We start from the raw sequence: 19,905 nt of genomic DNA on the forward strand, positions 1-19,905 counted from the left end.
TGTACGTCAGGCCCATACTGAAGTGTGCAGCACCAGTTTGGAACCCACACCTGGTCAAACAAGTCAAGAAATTAGAGAACGCGCAAAAGCTTGCAACAAGGCTAGTCCCAGAGCTAAGAGGAATGTCCTACGAAGAAAGATTAAGGAAAATCGGCCTGACGACACTGGAGGAGAGAAAGATTAAGGGCCACATGATAATGACGTATAAAATACTGAGAGGTATTGTAAGGTGGACAAAGACAGGATGTTCCAGAGATGGGATACGGAAACAAGGGGTCACAATTGGAAGTTGAAGATTCAGGTGAGTCAATGGGATGTTAGGAAGTATTTCTTTAGTCACAGAGTTGTTAGGAAGTGGAACAGTCTTGCAGGGGATGTAGTGGAGGCAGGAACCATATATAGTTTTGAGACGAGGTGTGATAATGCTCATGGAGCAGGGAGAGAGAGGACCCAGTAGAGATCAGTGTAGAGGCTGGGCCAGGAGCTATGTTTCGACTCCTGCAGCCATAAATAGGTTAGCACACACACACACACACCTGTCTAATACTCTTCCCTCTGCTACTACGACCAAAGACAGTCGTGTACAGCCACATACATATTGTCTGAGACTCAGGATAGCAGTATATTTCTGTGACATTGACATACCTATTGACCTATCCGACTAACTGTCTTCTCGCTAAAATTAGCATCAATGCTCATACACTGTATAATTAATCCTAACAGCGGAGTCAGGGTACACTAAACTAAGTATTTATGTAGAGTGTCTAAAGAACCCGTAGTTTTGTTACAATAATTTAACTTATAAACAATGTAACGGCAAGTTTGTTGCACCTAGCGTGTATCTTATGGTTTGTATTATAGGTAAGGGCAGTGGTGCCCTTTTACAAGAACATAAGAAAGAAGGAACACTGCAACAGGCCTATTGGTCTATGCGGGGCAGGTTCAATTCTCCCACCGGCTTTAGAGAATGCCTTGATCTAGTCAGGCCGGTCACGTCACTTAAGGGAGGAGCACGGCATTCGACCTAGTAGCACAAGCTAGTCAGGTCCATCTTACACCCACCCACACCCACTCATGTGTTTATCCAACCTATTTTTAAAACTACACAACGTCTTAGCTTCTATGACGGTGCTCTGGAATTTGTTCTACTCATCCACAACTTTATTACCAAACCAGTGTTTTCCTATATCTTTCCTGAATCTGAATTTTTCCAATTTGAAACTATTGCTGCGAGTCTTGTCTAGGCTAAATATTTTTAGCACGCTATTTACATCCACTTCATTAATTTCTGTTTTCCAGTTATACACCTCAATTATATCCCCCCTAATTCTATGCCTTTCGAGAGAGTGCAGATTCAGGGCCCTCAGTCTGTCCTCATAGGGAAGATTTCTGATATATGGGATCATCTTTGTCATCCTCCTCTGTACGTTTTCCAGAGCATTTATATCCATTCTGTAATACGGTGACCAGAACTGAGCAGCATAGTCTAAATGAGGCCTAACCAAGGATATATAGAGTTGAAGAACAACCTGAGGACTTCTATTATTTATACTTCTAGATATGAAGCCAAGAATTCTGTTAGCTTTATTGCGAACACTAATGCACTGTTGTCTTGGTTTCAGATTACTGCTAACCAGAACTCTTAAATTCTTTTTGCAATCCATAATATTAAGATCTACATTATTTAGTTTGTATGTGGCATGGTTATTTTCTTGTCCAACATTTGGAATCTTGCATTTGTCTATTTTAAACTACATCTACCACTTCTCCGACCATTGCATCAGTGTACTCAAATCATCCTGGAGTGCTCTAGTGTCCTCATAAGAATGAACTGGACGGCCTATTTTGGTATCATCAGTAAATTTGCTTATGTCGCAATTTATTCCATCATCTATATCGTTTATGTAAATTGTGAACAACAAGGGGCCCAACACTGACTACTGTGAAACACCGCTTGTGACGTGCCCCCATTCTGATTTCTCCCCATTTGTGCAAACTCTCTGCTGCCTATTCATCAACCATGCCTCTACCCAGAAAAAAATTTCTCCTCCTGTTTCCGTGTGCCTTAAGTTTTCTGATGTAGAACTCTATCGAAAGCCTTACAGAAGTCCATATACACAATATCATATTCAATACCATGATCTACCTCCTCAAATACCTTAATGAAGAAAGTAAATTCGTAAAACAGGAACGCCCTTTTGTAAAACCGTGGTGAGATCAATCAATATATGCCTTTCAAGATGGCTACGAATTGCTTCGGCAATTATTGATTCCATAAATTTACCAACTATGGAGGTAAGGCTTATTGGTCTATAGTTCGAAGCTAAGGACCTGTCACCTGTTTTGTAAATAGGTATTACAGTTGCCATTTTCCACTTATCTGGCACTATGCCAGTTTGTAGTGGTATATTGAAAAGATTAGCCAAAGGTATGCTAAGTTCGTCTTTACATTCCTTTAACACCCTTGAAAACAAATGGTCAGGGTCTGGTGATTTGATAGGTTTTAATTTCTCTATTGTCTGAGGACCATGTCACTAGTTACCCTAATCGTGCATAAATTATGACTCAAGAAATCGTAATGACACGATTGCAAACAAACCATACCCCCGGCCGGGATTGAACCCGCGGGCTGGAGTTTTGAGACTCTATGACCGCGGGTTCAATCCCGGCCGGGGGTATGGTTGGTGTGCATAAATTATTATCGTCCAGTTCTACATAATTTATTATTCCTGGAATTTCGCTAATATCTTCCTGAGTAAAAACTGAGAGGAAGTAGGTATTGAAAAGTTCACATATTTCCATATCTTTGTCAGTAATCTGACCTGAGTTACTCTCAGGTGGGCCTATATTGTCTCTGATCTTACTTCTGTATACCTGAAAGAACCCTTTTAGGTTAATCTTCGAGTCCCTTGCCACTTTAGCCGCATAATCCCTTTTTTCTTTTCTTATTCCTTTCTTTTATTTCTCTCTTTAAATGAATATATTGATTTCTTAACTTCCCTTCCCTGTTCTGATAAGCCTATGTAAGCCTCTCTTTTAACCAATGAAATGTTTTAATATATTGTTTATTCTTTTGGGATCATTTTTTGTTAGATCTAATTTCCCTACTCGGGACAAAAGTCGTCTGGGCAGCTAGAACTATGCTCTGAAATACGTCATATTGGTAACCAACTCTAACTACCTGACACATAGTAAGGTCATCCCAATTTAATCCACCCAGGTTATTTCTCATACCCATGAAGTCAGCCAAACAGAAATCTGGGACAGTGACTTGATTGCTGTTATCTGGGTAATTACATGATATATTGAAACTAAGTGAATTGTGATCGCTTTCCCGTAGCTAATCACTAGACTCAAGATTATTAACTAGTGATTCTTTGTTGGCAAGAACCAAGTCAAGCAGATTGTTTCCCCTAGTTAGTTCTGTCATAAACTCTTTTAAAAGCAGTCTTGAAACATATCAAGAAAGTCGCTAGACTCGAGATTTCCTGTCACATTGTTGCAATCAATTTGTCCAAAGTTGATAAATCTCATTAACACAACATTTTCATATCTAGATACCTTATGAATTTCGTCCCATACCAACCTACCGCACTCCCTATCAAGGTTTGGGGGCCTGTAAATCACACCCAAATTAATTTTTTACGATCTTCGATAAACTGTAGCCAAACAGATTCTAACACAACAGTTTAAATTATCTCTGACACACATCGCCACTCCACCACCCTTCCTGGTAACTTATCGGTGTGGAATAATTTATAACCCTGTATGTTGCATTCAGAAGGCATTTCTCTATCAAGTTGAATCAGGTCTCTGTTATAGCAATAATATTTATATTACCTACACTTGCAAGTAATCTTAGCTCATCTATCTTATTTCTTAAACTTCTACTGTTTGTATAGTAAACCTTAAGGGAACTAGTCACTCGTTGCCCTTTACTATCTCTCTTTGTTGAGCAATTGCTTTGCCTTTACTAGCAACTTTATCTTGAATGTTGTTTTTAAACATATCCCTGAGGTATCTCGGTAATATCTGCTGTTTACAGCCCTAATACTGCAGCCTGACTGTTTCCCACAAACACCCATACCTCAATAATCTATTAGTTTAAATTCCTAGACAAGTTATCAATGACCCCGTCAATCGAATTGGCTATTGCGATCACTCCATCCCAGAGAAATGAATCCCATCCCTTGCATACATATCATGTTTGCCATAGAATTTGTCCCAGTTATCAATGAATGGGATTGCAAATTTCTTGCAGTACTTGACTAGCCAGCAATTTATACCAATTGCCCTAGACATCCATTCATTGCCCACTCCCCTTCTAAGTAAGATGCTACATATGATCGAGATCCGTCTCTTAGACCTGACAACTTCTATGGTTGACCTGTACTTATCCAGCAGCTCCTGTCTCCTGCCCTTCCTGATGTTATTTTCACTAGCACTAAGATAATGGGCTTGTACCCATTACCTGACATAATATTATCCAACCTGCTGACTATGTCACCAACACCAGCTCCTGGGAGGCACACCCTCTGTCTGACCTTCCTATCTCTGTTACAAAGAGCACGGTCCATGTATCTTACCTGAGAGTCTTCTACAATTAGAATATTCTTACCTTGATCAGCAGGGGAGTCAGTGGCACCTTTAACCTCACTAACCACTGAAGTACACTTATCCTGGAGAATAGAGAATCGATTTCTCACCTTCACATCTTCTCTATTAACCTTCCTTATCTTCCATTTGCCACTTAAAGCGGCTGCCACTCTTTAGCTCACTGCTGGTATCCTTTTTTTCACCAGTTTCAAGCATCTAACACTCCCAATCCCATCTAGGCGAAGCTTCTGCCTCTTGTTTTCCTCCTGAAGAAGTAGAATCTGCTTCAACACTTTAAGCTGAGATTCCAAAACACTACAGCAGGCCATGGTGCTCAGTAACACCCCGCGCTAATTCTCAGAGAGCTTAGGACAGTGATGTCCTTGATGTGAGACAAGCCTGATGTTCGGCACAGGGCTGAGAACAATCTGTTCTTAAGAAGAATGTATGTTCCAGTGCTGGCCCCATGGCCCCCTCTACCACTACGATGTTGAGTTTGCCATTTTCTCACCCATTGGATATGTGTGAGAGTCTTTGAGGCCTGCTAGATTTTTATATATGTATTGGGATAAGCCAAGCCAGTTCAGGGGGGGATTTAATATTTCTTTTCATGCCCACACGAGGTGTGTGGCAAAGCAAAATGTAGGCAGTATGCCTATATGCCTTAGTTGCAAAGTCCTCAGTTGATGTCAGGCGACGAGGTAGGCTAACCCGACTCTGACTCGGTTTCATTGGTCGCCTGCTGTACCTGCTGACAGCATCTCCCTACGGGACTGGTTTGGCTCCTAAGCCTGGCCAAGCACATCAGGAAACTAGAGAAAGTGCAGAGGTTTGTAAGGAGGATAGCCAAGGAGCTAAGGGACATGTCCTACGAGAAGAGGCTAAGACACTAGAGGACAGGAGGAAAGAGGGTGGACACGATAATGACATATAAAATACTGAGAGGAATCGACAAGGTGGACAGAGACAGGATGTTTCAGAAATAGGACACAACAACAAGGGGTCACAATTCGAAGTTGAAGAATCAGATGAGCCACATTGATGTTAGGAAGTATTTCTTCTGTCCTAGAGTTTCCAGGAAGTGGAATAGTCCAGGAAGTGAAGTACATGAGGCAGGCACCATACATAGCTTTTGAGAAGAGGTATGATAAAGCTTATGGAGCAGTAAGAGAGTGGTCGTAGTAGAGACCAATAAAGAGGTGGGGCCAGGAGCTATTAATCGATCTCTGCAACACAATTAGGTGAGTACACACACACACACACACACACACACACCTGTTTGGAACCCACACTTGATCAAGCACGTCAAGAAATTAGAGAAAGTGCAAAGGTTTGCAACATGGTTAGTGCCAGAGCTAATGGGAATGTCCTATGAAGAAAGGTTAAGGGAAATCGGTCTGACGACACTGGAGGACAGGAGGGTAAGGGGAGACATGATAATGACATAAAAGATACTGCGTGGAATAGACAAGGTGGACAGAGACAGGATGCTCCAGAGATGGGACACACAAACAAGGGGTCACAATTGGAAGTTGAAGACCCGGATGAGTCAAAGGAATGTTAGGAAGTATTTCTTCAGCCATAGAGTAGTCAGGAAGTGGAATAGCCTAGCAAATGGAGGCAGGAACCATACATAGCTTTAAGATGAGGCATGATGAAGCTCATGGAGCAGGGAGAGTGAGCACCTAGTAGCACTCAGTGAATAGGTGGGGTTAGGAGCTGAGTCTCGACCCCTGCAACCTCAACTAGGTGTGTACACACGCACACTGCTACAAGAAAGATCATATATTCACAACCACAAAACGGAGTTAGCTCACTCCTTCATCAGCTTCTGTATGAAATCAAAGCAAATCTACTATATGAACCAGAGCTAAACATGTGTGTGTGTATACTCGCTTATTTGTATTCACCTATTTGTAGTTACAGGGGTCGATTCGTAGCTCCTGGCTCTGCATCTTCACTGATCGATACTAGGTCTTATCTATCCCTGCTCCATGAGCATCATCATACCTCGTCTTAAAACTGTGTTTGATTCCTACCTCCACTACGTCACTTTCCAGACTATTCTGGAAAGTGAGGTACTTTCCAGAATAGTGTGCCGTGAAAGTTCTTTGTGCACTCTCCAGGTCTGCAATGTCGCCAGCCTTGAAAGGGGCCGTCCCTAGTTTTGAAGGTTCTCATTATCCATCCTATCATTTTCCTAGTGGGTGAGGTAGATACATTGTTTTGGTCTTTGAACGCGAGATCCTCTGACATTATCACTCCCAGGTCCTTCACATTACTTTTCCGCTCTATTGTATGGTTAGAATTTGTGGTATACCCTGACACATTTTTAATTTCTGCAAGTTTTCCATATCTGAGTAGTTGAAATTTCTCTTCGTTGAACTTCATATTTTGAGTGGCCCATTCGAAGATTTGGTTGATGTCCATTTGGAGTCTCGCGGTGTCTTCGATGGAGGTCACTGCCATGGTGATCTGGGTGTCATCCACAAAGGAAGACACGGAGCTATGGCTTACATCTGTCAGAAATGAGGATGAGGAATAGAATGGGAGCGAGTACTGTGCCTTGTGGAACAGAGCTTTCACCATGGCTGCCTCAGACTTTACTCTGTTTACTATTACTCTTTGTGTTCTATTTGTCAGGAAGTTGTAGATCCATCTACCAACTTTTCCCGTTATTCCTTTATCCCGCATTTAGTGTGCTATTACACCATGGTCACACTTGTCGAAAGCTTTTGCAGTCTGTGTATACATGTGTATTTTGTTTATCCTCTACAGCATCCAGGACCTTGTTATAGTGGTCCAGTAGCTGGGACAGGCAGGAGCGACCTGCTCTAAACCCATGTTGCCCTGGGGCTATGTCTGTTGTTTCGAGTGTGTGTGGGATGACCCCTGTGTCCATGCTCCCTCTCCATAAAATGCTGAAGGCACACGATAGGGGCTTCTTGCAATTCTTGATGAACACGGAATTCCACGAGTCTGGGCCTGGGGCAATGTGGATGGGCATGTCATTACTTGCCTCTTCAAAGTCTTGTGGAGTTAGAATAATATCCAAGATTTTTGGAATGACCAAATTTTGGGTTTCGTTCATGAAGAATTCATTTGGATTGTCGACCCTTAGTCTGGGACTTTAGTATCTCACTCATTTCTTGGCTATCATCTGTGAATGTTCCATTCCGCCTAAGCAGGGGCCAAGTACTGGATGTTGTTTTTCGCTTAGATATGGCTTTTAGTTCTTCCTGTGATTCTTGTCTCCTATAAGATTCCTTCAGCTTAAGTTCGATATTTGCAATTTCATTGACTGGTGTCTCCATTCGTATTTCAGATATATTAGCCCCACTCAGCAGCTTTGTAACTCTTCGCCTTCGTCTGTATAGGAAACGTCTCTCTCTTTCTAGCTTACATCTTCTCTTTCTTAATGGAATGTGTCTTGAGCAGATCTCAAGAACCACAGAATTAATTTTTCAAGGCAATTGTTCGGATCCGTGTTGTTTTGGATATCTTACCAGCTTGTTTCATTTAGGACTTGGTTTACTTGATCCGATTGTATGTTTTTGTTATTGAAATTGAATTTCGTGAAGAGACCTTCAAGACTGCTCACATTTTGCTGGTCCGGAGCCTTGTGGATACATGTCTGTACCTGTGTTATGTTGTGATCTGAGTGAATTGTCTTTGATACAGTTATACATATCAGATCGTCATTGTTGGTGAAGATGAGGTCCAGCGTGTTTTCTAGTCTTGTAGGCTCTACTATTTGCTGACTTAGGGTGAATCTGGTGCAGAGATTTAATAGTTCGCGTGTGTGTGAATTTTCATCTGAGCTGCCTCCCGGGGTGATCTCTGCTAATACATTGTTTGCTATACTCCTCCATTTTAGGTGTCTCAGGTTGAAATCTCCTAGTAGTAATATGTTTGGGGCAGGAGTTGGGAGATTTTCCAGACAGTGGTCAATTTTCTCAAGCTGCTCCTGGAGTTGCTGGGAAGTTGCATCTGGAGGCTTGTATACTACCACAATGACAAGGTTTTGGTTTTCAATCTTTACCGCCAAAACTTCAACTACATCATTTGAGGTGTTTAGTAGTTCTGTGCAAATGAGCGACTCTGTGACGTACAGGCCCCCCCCCCCCAGTTGTTGCCTGTTTAGTCTGTCGCATCGGAAGAGGTTATAACCTTGGATCCATATTTCGTTGTCATAATGATCCTTTATATGGGTCTCTGTGAATGCTGCAAACATTGCATTTGACTCCGTGAGCAGTCCCTTGATGCAAGGAATTTTGTTATTTTGACGGCTTTAGACCCTGTATGTTTGCAAAGACAAATGTCATATTGGTGGAATTTAGGGGTTTTTTATTTGTTGGCTCTAATATCTGTTGTTCGTGGGTAGAGGCCAATGTCCGTGCCTCTGCTCCAGAAGTGTTTTCAGGTGGTGTAGATTATTGTCATTTCTTGCCACTCTTTTTTCCCATCTGGCCCTAAAAACCTCTGTCCCTGGAGAGGTTGTGGCTCCTCTCTTTTGTTTCAATGGTCTGGCTGGTCTGTGTCTTCTAGTCCCCTTTAGATGATGTGCCTGGTAAAATGCATTGTAGCATTTTCTTTCATTGATTGATGAGTGACACATTTCTGGATGAAAGACGTTACAAGAAGGGAAGTTGCACTCTCATATTGACATGTGGGTGCAGCATTTTTTGGGATGGTCAAAGGCGCATGTCCCACCTGTTTTACCAGATATACCGTGCCTGCAGATACCCAAGACATAGTATTTACATAGATTGTAATTCTGTTAGGATTTATTGTAGCTGCGTTCGCTGCTGGTACATTTATTTTTCCTGTTTCCTCCATATCTTTTACCCCTGCATGGACATCAGTGCTTCCACCAGGTTTTGCTAGTAGTGTGTCGACACTGTTCCCTGAGGCCTCATCCCATTTTCATCCATCTCCAGCAGCATCTCTATTTTGAACCTCTGTGGACTGAATAGCGTTGTCTTCAGTGCCCTCCAGGACAACATTAGTACCTTCACGAGCGCTGTCTTCTAAGACATCACTAGGACCCTCTGGAGCACTTTCCTCCAGGACAGCACTAGCACCCTCAGCACTGTCCTCCAGGACAGCACTAGCACCCTCAGCACTGTCCTCCAGGACAGCACTAGCACCCTCAGCACTGTCCTCCAGGACAGCACTTGCACCCTCAGGAGCACTGTCCAAGACAGCCCCGTCTATACCACCAATCTTATTTTCCCAGCTGTCATACCATGCTGACATGTCTTTCAAGAAGAATGTTTTATTAGTGTTCTTGTCTTTTAATTTAGACGTTATTTTCTCAAACAGGTCTATCTCGTTTGGGCAGACCCAAAAACATCTCTCTGAGTTTGTCAAGTGTGGTCACTGGTTTAATATCCCTACTATGGGACCATTGACCACAAAGATGGCAAACAATCCAGGTCTGTAATCGTCCCTTACCCTGTCTGCAGACTACACAGATCTTCATAGTGGTCGTCATCTTACAATACCAGACAACTCTTCTAGCTAGCTAGTCTATAATTCCCCGAAGTATTTAATTTTTTGTAACAGTTCTTCCGATTTGGCTTTATTTCCAATGAAACCGTTAGAATCTGCCCGAATCCAGCGAATCCGGACGAATCCAGTTAGTGGATCACCGTATATTTTTTTTTCTAATAAGCACCTTATGAGTAGATCTGTCTGACTGTATTGTAACTATTTGTTGTGGTTACTGACTGAGTGTTTGATAAGGGCGTGTAAAGCCCAGTCAGTTAGTGAAACCAGTCAAAGGATACATTGTTACCAGCGAATCCGTTTGAATCCGGTCACTGGATGAATCCGTGTTGATCCAGATTAGGATCACTCGGTGATTTTGGACTAGCTCATAAAAAGGACTACTGGAAAAAAATAAAAGAGGGTAATATTTGTTCAATTTGATACAGAAAGTATAACTTGCGTGCTTTGGCGCCGATGGCTTCAGTATATGGAGATTACTGGAGGAATAATGATTTTCGTTGTGTATGTTGTGGCCGCTGCTAACTACAGGTTTACCACACACTGTACGTCACTCCATCACAATAAGTACTAACAATTATACACTGTTTATCGTATTTCTACAAAACTGAACACTTTTCGTATTTCCTCGAGATTTTGTACCTCCTCGTATTTCAACAGGAATTTTTTATTCCCTGCTATCACTAATTATAAGTCAGGTACACTAGCAGACCTGAGTGGGAGGTTCTGGCAACTGCTGGTAACTGTTTACAACATGAACCTGCCTCTTTTGGCCTAACACTTATGTTTTAAATTTCACCTTATCATTTATGATCCATATACTAGGGTACCACTGTGGTACACACTACAACACTATGTATAATACACTATTATGAGGGTGACGGTCTTTCCTCTGACAACTTCTAATATTATTTTCACCGGCACGCTAGGCCTAAAATTCCCTTCTAGAATCATTCCTTAATGAAGTATCGCAACGCTATTCTTAGGTTTGCCAGGCGCCCATATGCTGCAGCAGTTATCTGGTTGATGTGCACCTCAAAAGATGTGCTTGCAACTATGCACACTTCAAGATCCTTTTCCTTGAATGAGGTTTGCAGTCTGGCCACCTAGCCTATACTCTGTCTGCGGTCTTCTTTGCCCTCCCCCGATCTTCATAGCTTTGCATTTGGCTGAGTTAAATTCGAGGAGCCAGTTACTGAACCAGGCTTGCAGCCTTTTCAGGTTTGTTTGTAGTCCTACCTGATCCTCATCTGATGTGAAGTTAATGAGGAGACTTACATCATCTTCTAACAGGGACACTTTTGAGCCTATCCCTTCCGTCATGTCATTCACATATACCAAAAACAGCACTGGTCCATGAACTGACCCCTTTGGAACCCCGCTCGTCTGTGGCGCCCACTCTGACACCTCGTCACGTACCATAACTCGTTGTTGCCTCCCTATTAGGTATTCTCTCATCCATTGCAGTGCCTTTCCTTTTATATGTACATTATCTTCTAGCTTTTCAACTAATCTCTTATGAGGAATTGTGTCGTTTTTTGATCTCTCTCTGTCTTCTTTCCTCGGCCTGCTTACCTGGTTCTTGAATCTTGTTTTCCTCTTGATGTAGCTGTACAACCCGTGTTGTGTAAGATCTGGCTTTCAATGCTGTCATTCTCGTATTCCCAGCTGGGCCCTTCCTTATTTATATATATTCGTTGCTGGCTCTTCGGCTACTCTTCTTATTATCCTGGGTCCTTCATCTTCTACACTTTTTCCATTCTCTTCAGCACTTAGCTTTGGCCTCTATATACTTTTGGGTGAATCAAAGATTCTTTCTGGTCTTCCCATTGTTACTGTTGCATTGTTGCTGTCTGCTTCCATGCCGTTTGTAGTCACGTGTTCCATCATTTCATTAAGTATTTTTCACAACAGTTCTCTTTTCCACTGGAACTCATACAGGAATTTCCTCATTCCTGTGTAGTCTCCTACTCATGCTACTTCACTCTATTTTTATCTCTACAAAATATTCTTAAGTAATGTCTCAAATGTCTGAAATACTCAAGGTGAACATGAAGTCCAGCCTTTATGGTTCATTATCATCTCTCTCTCTCTCTCTGATAGTGTCTCTAAGCTATGTATGGATCCTTTCTCCACTATATCACTCTTCAAATTGTTCCATTTCCTTGAAACTCGATGACTAAAGAAACATTTCTAAACATCACTGTGTCTCATCTCTGACTCATTGTCCCTATGAACTTCTTAAGGGAAATCAACCTGTCTCCCATCGTAGCCAGGTTGATTTCCCTCAACATATCCTTGTAGGGCACATCCCTTTGCTCCGAAATTAGTCTTATTGTAATTGTTTGCACTTTCTCTGATCTTTGACGTGCTTGACAGGGTGTGGATTCCATACTAGAGTTGCATACTCCAATATGGACCTGGCATTCACGGTGTACAGAGTCTTGAATGACTCCTTACTCTGGTGTCGAAATGCTATTCTTAGGCTTGTCATGTCCTGCAGCAGTTGTTTTGTTGATGTACACCTCAGGAGATGTGTTAGGTATGATACTCACCCCAAAATCCTTCTCCTTGAGTGAGATTTGCAGCCTTTGGCTACCTAACTTGTACTCCATCTGTGGTCTTCTTTGACCTTCCCCAATCGTTATGGCTCCGCACATGGCGGGGTTAAACTCCAGGAGCCAGTTGTTGGACCACGCTTGCAGCCTGTCCAGATCCCTTTGTTGTCCTACCTGATCCTCATTCGCTTGAATTATCGTCACGTGTGCCCACTTACCATCACTCGTTGTTTCCTTCCTGTCAGGTATTCACTGATGTGCCGCAGAACCTTTCTCGTTATTCCTGCCTGTTCCTTTAGCCTTTTCACTAATTATATAATCTGTCTGTCTGTCTGTCTGTCTCTCAAGTCTGTCTCTCTGTCTGTTTGTCTGTCTGTCTGTCTGTCTGTCTCTCTCTCTCTCTCTCTCTCTCTCTCTCTCTCTCTCTCTCATGTCTTCTGTCACCTTATAAAACTCCAGTGGGTTGTGTATTTGTGTGTGTGTGTGAGTACTCACCTGTTTGTGGCTGTAGGTGTCGAGGGACAGCTCCTGGGGCCCCGCCTCTTTGGTTTCGATACTAGGTCCACGTTCTTCTTGCTCCAAGAGCATTATCATACCTTTTCTTCAAGCTATGTACGGACCGTGCCTCCACTGCAATCACTCTCTAGACTGTTTCACTTTCTGACAACTCCGTGACTTAGGAAATAATTTCTAACATCCCTGTGACTGAAGAAATACTTCCTAACATCCCTGTAACTCATCTGAATTTTCAGCTTCCATTTATGACCTCTTGTTGCTGTGTCCCATCTCTGAAATATTCTGTCCCTCATCTTCTTGTTAATTCCCCTCAGTATTTTATACATCGTTATCATGTACCCTGCCCCTCCTTTTCAGTCTTGTCAAGTTGATTTCCCTTAACCTCTCCTCGTAGGACATTCCCCTTAGCTCTGGGACTATTCCTGTTGCAAACCTTTGCACTTTCTCTAATTTTTTGATGTGTGTGACCAGGTGTGAGTTCCATACTGGTGCTGCATACTCGGGTATGGATCTGACTTACAGAGTGTAGTGCCTTAAATGACTTCATAGGAGTCAATCCTGTATTCTTATGTTTGCAGTGTGTGTGTGTGTGTGTGTGTGTGTGAGAGAGAGAGTGTGGGGGTATGGGGGGTTCAGAGGGATCGTAAAATTAGCTTTCCGTTAAGATCAATAACTTCAACTAGAGGAAGTTAGTTTATGACTTTTCCTCAAGGCTTTCCTATGATTAGGTAATTTTTCACACCTTCACCAGTTAATCTCACAGGAGCTACGACTCGACCCCAGCAACTACAAATAGGTGAGCGAGTACTTATTGAATATACTGGACCTAACAAACACAAAAATTGTTATTGGGATAATGGAATAATGGTAAACCTCGTTATGCATATTTAATGGCATTAATGGAAACCTCTTGCTACGAGTTGCTACGTCAGTACCAGGGACGTAGATAATTAATTCATTCGAATCCCTATTGATGATAGGAATTTTCCTGTACCCTGCAAATACGATCATGAATGTTACAGAATTGTGTTTCCCAGACACATTTGACCTGTGAGTGGGTTTATTTTAATGCCCATTTTAGCAAATAAATTCACGAAACATGTCTCAGAACGGGTGAGACTGGAACTCATGGCAGGAGACTCCTAAAACTCACACGCCAGATGCTTCAGGCAACTAAATATATTTGTATACGCCACAGGGATGATGATGATGATGATAATAATAATAATAATAATAATAATAATAATAATAATAACAATAATATAGTAATCTTTATTTCTGCTAGTACATGTACAAGGTATATAGACTATAGCTGACATAAATGACATACTAATATATAGAAAGCCGCTTGTTATGTGAAACCTTTCTGGCAAAAATAGGTCAATTTTGTCCCAGCATTTCGACCCACACCAGTCGACTAACACCCAGGTACCTATTTTACTGACAGGTGAACATGGACATCAAGTGTCTATCCCCTTACCGGGGATCGAACTAACGGACCTCAGTGTGTGAGCTGAGTGTGCTGGCAGTCGATGGGGTTTGTTCGGGACTTGAGCTAGAGCGCGCCAAAGCAATACTGGTGTGGATTTCCTGCATTTGTTGTCACAGTGGTGCTTTCATTGTAGATTCACCGGTATAATCGCCCGGCCAGGGCCTTTGCCAAGACGTGGCCCGGCCTTGGCTCCCTTTCGTGGGAGTGTCTCAGACCAATGTCTGCCATGGGAGGAGGTACAAGTACCTCCTCATCTTCTGGGACTAGCTGTCCCCAGGCCTAGCCCCATTCCCTGCCCCCACGGGGTTTGGAAGGAGAAGCTAGGCACCTTTGGCTGTCACAAACCCCGCCAACACTGGGCTCGATGGGTGTGGCAGCTGCATAGCAGCAGACGATGTCAGGAGGTGCAATTACATGATCCATTTGGAGCCACACCCCAGCTTTGGGCATGAAGCCCGAGCGCTAACCTTCTTATACCTAGCTATGGCATAAGAAGTTTTAGAATGGGATTGCCATAGTTTGAGCTCCACCCGTTCTGTGATTGGTTTGCAATCGTATTATTATGATTTCGTTAGTAATTTTGGAATACTTTGAAAGAGAATTTCCTATTGCTTCTTTTGAGCAAGAGTTCACTTAATTACGATGTCATCTAAAAATATATCTTCTTATATCGTCTAAGTTGTATTTAAACCAATTATGAATGAAAGAGCCAGTTACCTTTATCAAAAACCTAGTAAGTAGAATTTTTAGAAATACACATATTTTTAAGGTATGTATGAGAGACACCTGAAGAAATTAGGATATTTCCTAAGAAGACGTTTAGAACATCAGAAAGCTTTATCAAGCCAATACAAAGAGCAGAACACAGAGGTTAGGTTCCTGCACGTGTTGGAGTGCGTGTTGCCCAGTCAGTGTTGACTCTGCTTAAGTACCTCTTTAAGGGCGGCTTCTTGTTGTAGTAAAGAGGCTATCGATCTGAGGAATTGGATCTTTTGGTCATCTTCCTCTGACCGAACCTAATTACCCCCAATCCTCCCTGCCCTATCCCATCCTTCCCATCCCCCTTTTTTTCCTCCCTTTCCTCCCCTCTCCCCACCCTCCCCTTGTTTCCCATCCCGTTTGTAGCCTCTGGGGTCCACTCCTCTGGCATAACAGTTTCTAGGTAGGGGGTGGCATGCTGGGAATCGTCCCACTCAGTGAGGTCCCTCGGGGGTGGTGAGGTTTGCCATGGAATCTGTGAATTGTCTGAAGGTGCCCTGCCCCCTTCCTGGATTTTTGGGAAGTAGGCGGGGTGCCCTTCGAGTAATGGGTGTATCTCTGGAGCTGTCTCTTAGTTCTGGAAGGTGGCAGCCGAAGGAGGTATGCTTTGTGGTGGGTTTCCGTCTGCCCTTTCTTTTGTTCACCGAGGTGGCTCGGTAGATGTGAGAAGCTATCCTGGAGAGGTGGTTTACTGGGATGAAGGGTAGGGTATGGCATGGGTTCCACGCTGCATCTTCACCACCCATGGGCTCAAGGCCCTCTAGGATGAGGGGAGGAGCTTTTGTCCCCTCCATGCCTCCTAGCGATTGTCCCTCTGCTGTCCCTCTGCTGTCCCTCTTTTTTTTCTTTCTTCTTTCTTTTTTCTTAAAATAACAAGAAAGGAGATATCACAGAAGAGGCACCTTTATTATGGAATCTTCGCCCAGTGAAACCCTTCCTCCTCCCAGACCCCTTTCTGATTCCACACCCTGTTCTGACCCGGCTTTGTTATTGGTCCATTCTCTCGACTCATCTCATACCCCTGTATTTTCTGCCGGTGACACTTCACCTGCTTCAGGTGCTGTGGCATCACCTGTTTCTGTTCATGCCACTACTTCTAGCACGCCTTTCACAATGCGTCTGGCTTCCTTGAATATGGTGCGACGCTTTTCGGATCACCCACCTCCCTCAGGTCAGACCACCCGTGGTACTACTCTTAAACATCCAAGACAACCTACTGACGACAGTTCGTCGATGATCACTCAAAAACTACCTACACGACACTCACTACCTTTGCATACCGGGCTAACGAGTACGCAACTGACAAAATTCTTTTCTTTACAAACGATGTCTCAAACTGATTTTCTTTCTGATCAAGGAATTGGTGAAACTCTTTTATGGTAAGTTGGCAAAAATACATCCTTCCATGCACATGTAGTAACCATACAGAATTCAGAGCAAGCTCATGCGCTCTCCCGCATCACTTCCATAGATAACATACCAGTCACAATTCGTAAGCATGCTACTCCTAATTCTTGCAGTGGTACTGTGGTCTTACCAAGTACTATTGTACAGAGTGATTTTTTGTCTTGCATCAATATTTTAGAACACTTAGCCATTCAGAACCTCCCTGTTCTTAAGGTAGATACATCCTGCCCGCTCGTGGGAGAAAGTGCTTTCCTAGTAACGCCGCTCATTTAACCTTTGACTGCTGTGACCTTCCGTCCTCTGTCGATATAGTGGGCCATCGCCTAGAGGTCTGTCAAGTAGTTCCTACTCCCCAACAGTGTCATAATTGCTGGCATTTTGGGCACCCTGCTAAACACTGAAGATCTGAGGCAGAATGCCCGGTCTGCAGTGCAGCAGATCATTCCAATATGTCATGTAGTCTTCCCCCTCTTGTCTCAATTGCAAGGAACCTCATCCTTTTCACGCCGTTGCCAGGTCTATTGTAATGAACGAGAGATCTGTTATCTTAAGGAGCATGAGCGCCTTACACTATGGCTGTCTCTCAGCTCCGCCTTCAAGGAAAACTTCCTCGTGTCCTGTATGCCCGAATAGCCCAAAGACCTCCAACCTCGATGGTCCTCCTACCTCCCAATCCCTCTGCATTCGTGTCTTCTGGGGTCACCCTAGTTTCAGTTCTTTTGCAGTTTCATCCTCTGATACTCCTATCTCCTCATATACTTCTTCATCTCGCTCCCATGATTCTCAGTCTACAAGACCTCACAGACCTGCACTTTCTTCGCGTCCATCACCTGTACAGAATCTGTCTTCTACCTCGGAGCCTAGTTCTCACCCCTTTTCCAGCCCTCACACGAAGGTGGAAGTTCAACCCCCCCCTCATGTAGTCCCCTCTTCCCTTGTATCCCCCCACCATCTTCCTCTACAGTTACCCTCCAACCTCCTTCCTCTCCTGTTACACTGCAGGACTCTTCTACCCCAGCCAACACATCTCTCCAGGTTCATACTCCCCACCCCCCTCATACCTCTTTGGTTGCCTCCATAGTTACTCAGTCCTTTACTTGAAATGCCTCTCCTGTCTCTGACATGGCATCATCGGCTTCCTTAACAAGTGAAACGTTAGATGCTGTCTCCAGCTATATTGAGGAGACAAGACTCCTAATGGACACCAATGTGTCTCCTTCTACCCCTTCTATTTCACGACCCTCACAACAGTCTATTCCTCCACAATATTCTAATTCTTTCTTGCTTACCCACTTACTATTGCCCCCATACGCTGACTTTACTGGTCCTAAAAGCCCATAGGTTTTATCGTTTCTTATTGTTGCCATTTTTATTTCTGTATATAATGTCTTTTTTTACAATGGATTATTCGTGGCCTTAGGAACAATCAAGGAGAACTCCAATTGTTGCTGTCCTAATTGTCCCCAGTATGTGTGGGCTGCAAGAGCCCAAAATTCGTCCTCCTGTCATTCACCCCGTATTGGGCTACTTGCTGATACATTCTTCTGACCCTTTACCTGGCGAAACATTTAATGACAGCGCACTTCCTGTACACATTGTTATACTATATCAACAAGTTTTTGTTCGTTCCCTGCTGCATTATACTGCAGCTCACATTTATTTACACCGATGGTTTACAGTCTGCTCTCTCTATCTTTCTCCCTCCCGTGCATTCTGTATCTCCGATATCGCGTTTTTAATTTCGTCTCTACTGCAGCCCATATTGTTGTTGGGTGATTTTAACGCTTACTATCACCTGTGGAGAGAGTCCCACTGCAACTCTAGTGTTGGTCAGTTGGATCAGTTGGTGATCCTACCCATTTTGACTCTCGTACTCGGTCTCTCTCCTGCGTTAATCTTTCTGTCTGTTCCTCGCCCGTTGCACTTGATTTTGCGTGGTCTGTTCTTCCAGATTTACACGATAGTGATCACTTTCCCATCTTTCTTACTTCTACTACATATGCCCGACTGTTTCATAGCCCTCATTGGCAATTTGCTCGAGCACATTGGGACTTATACTCCCATCTTACCACCTGTTGTGAGGATCCCCTTTCATCCTCTATTGATGAATTGGCACATCACTTTTCGACCTTAGTCCTAACTACGGCTACACGTTCTATCCCCCAAACCTCAGGTAGGCATTCTCAGGCATGGGTACCTTGGTGGTCTCCTATATGCGCCCATGCAGTGAATTTAAAATGTGCTGCATGGGGCCGTTATTGATATAATCGTACCGCAGAGCGTCTGTTGGATTTTAAGCGGGTAAGGGCAGTTGCTCGCCGCTTCATCTGCGATGCTAAACTCACTTGCTGGCGAGATTGCGTGTCTACCATTAACTCGTCTTCCCCTATGTGCGCGATTTGGAAAAAGGTGCGGAAATTGTGTAGTAAGTACACTCCAGACCCAGCTCCTGCTTTTACGGGTTACAGGAGTCGATGTCGCAGAACCCTTAAAAATTGCCACAGCAGTTGGGAACTATCTTGTCCGTATCTCCCGAGAGTTTCACCTTTGTCCCTCATTTCTTGCGTCTAAACCTACAAAAGAGCAATCAATTGCCCTTTGATTTCTCCTCCGATGGGTTGGAGTCGTATAACGTACCTTTTACTCTTCAAGAACTGGAGTCCACGCTTTCCATTTGCTGGCTGTCGGCATCAGGACCTGATGATATCCACATCAGTAGGCTTCAACATCTCCATTCTACGGCCCTTCCCGTTCTTTTGCGTCTTTTCAATCAAATTTGGAGGATAGGGGTTCTCCCTCATTACTGGAAATAGGCTATTGTACTACCGTCTCGCAAACCAGACGCCTCAGGACTTGACACCTCTCACTATCGTCCCATTGCCGTGACCAGTGATGGAACGATTGGTGAATAAATGTCTGATGTGGTTCTTAGAGACGCACAATAGCCTTTCCTCTCAACAATTTGGCTTTCTTTTTTGATCTAGAGAAGGCATATGACACCACTTGAAGGTATAGCATCCTAGCCCAAGCCCATTCCTTAGGCCTCCGTTGTAATCTACCAAACTT

Source organism: Cherax quadricarinatus, chromosome 41 (assembly GCF_038502225.1).
Source record: "Cherax quadricarinatus isolate ZL_2023a chromosome 41, ASM3850222v1, whole genome shotgun sequence".
Lineage (NCBI taxonomy): Eukaryota > Metazoa > Arthropoda > Malacostraca > Decapoda > Parastacidae > Cherax > Cherax quadricarinatus.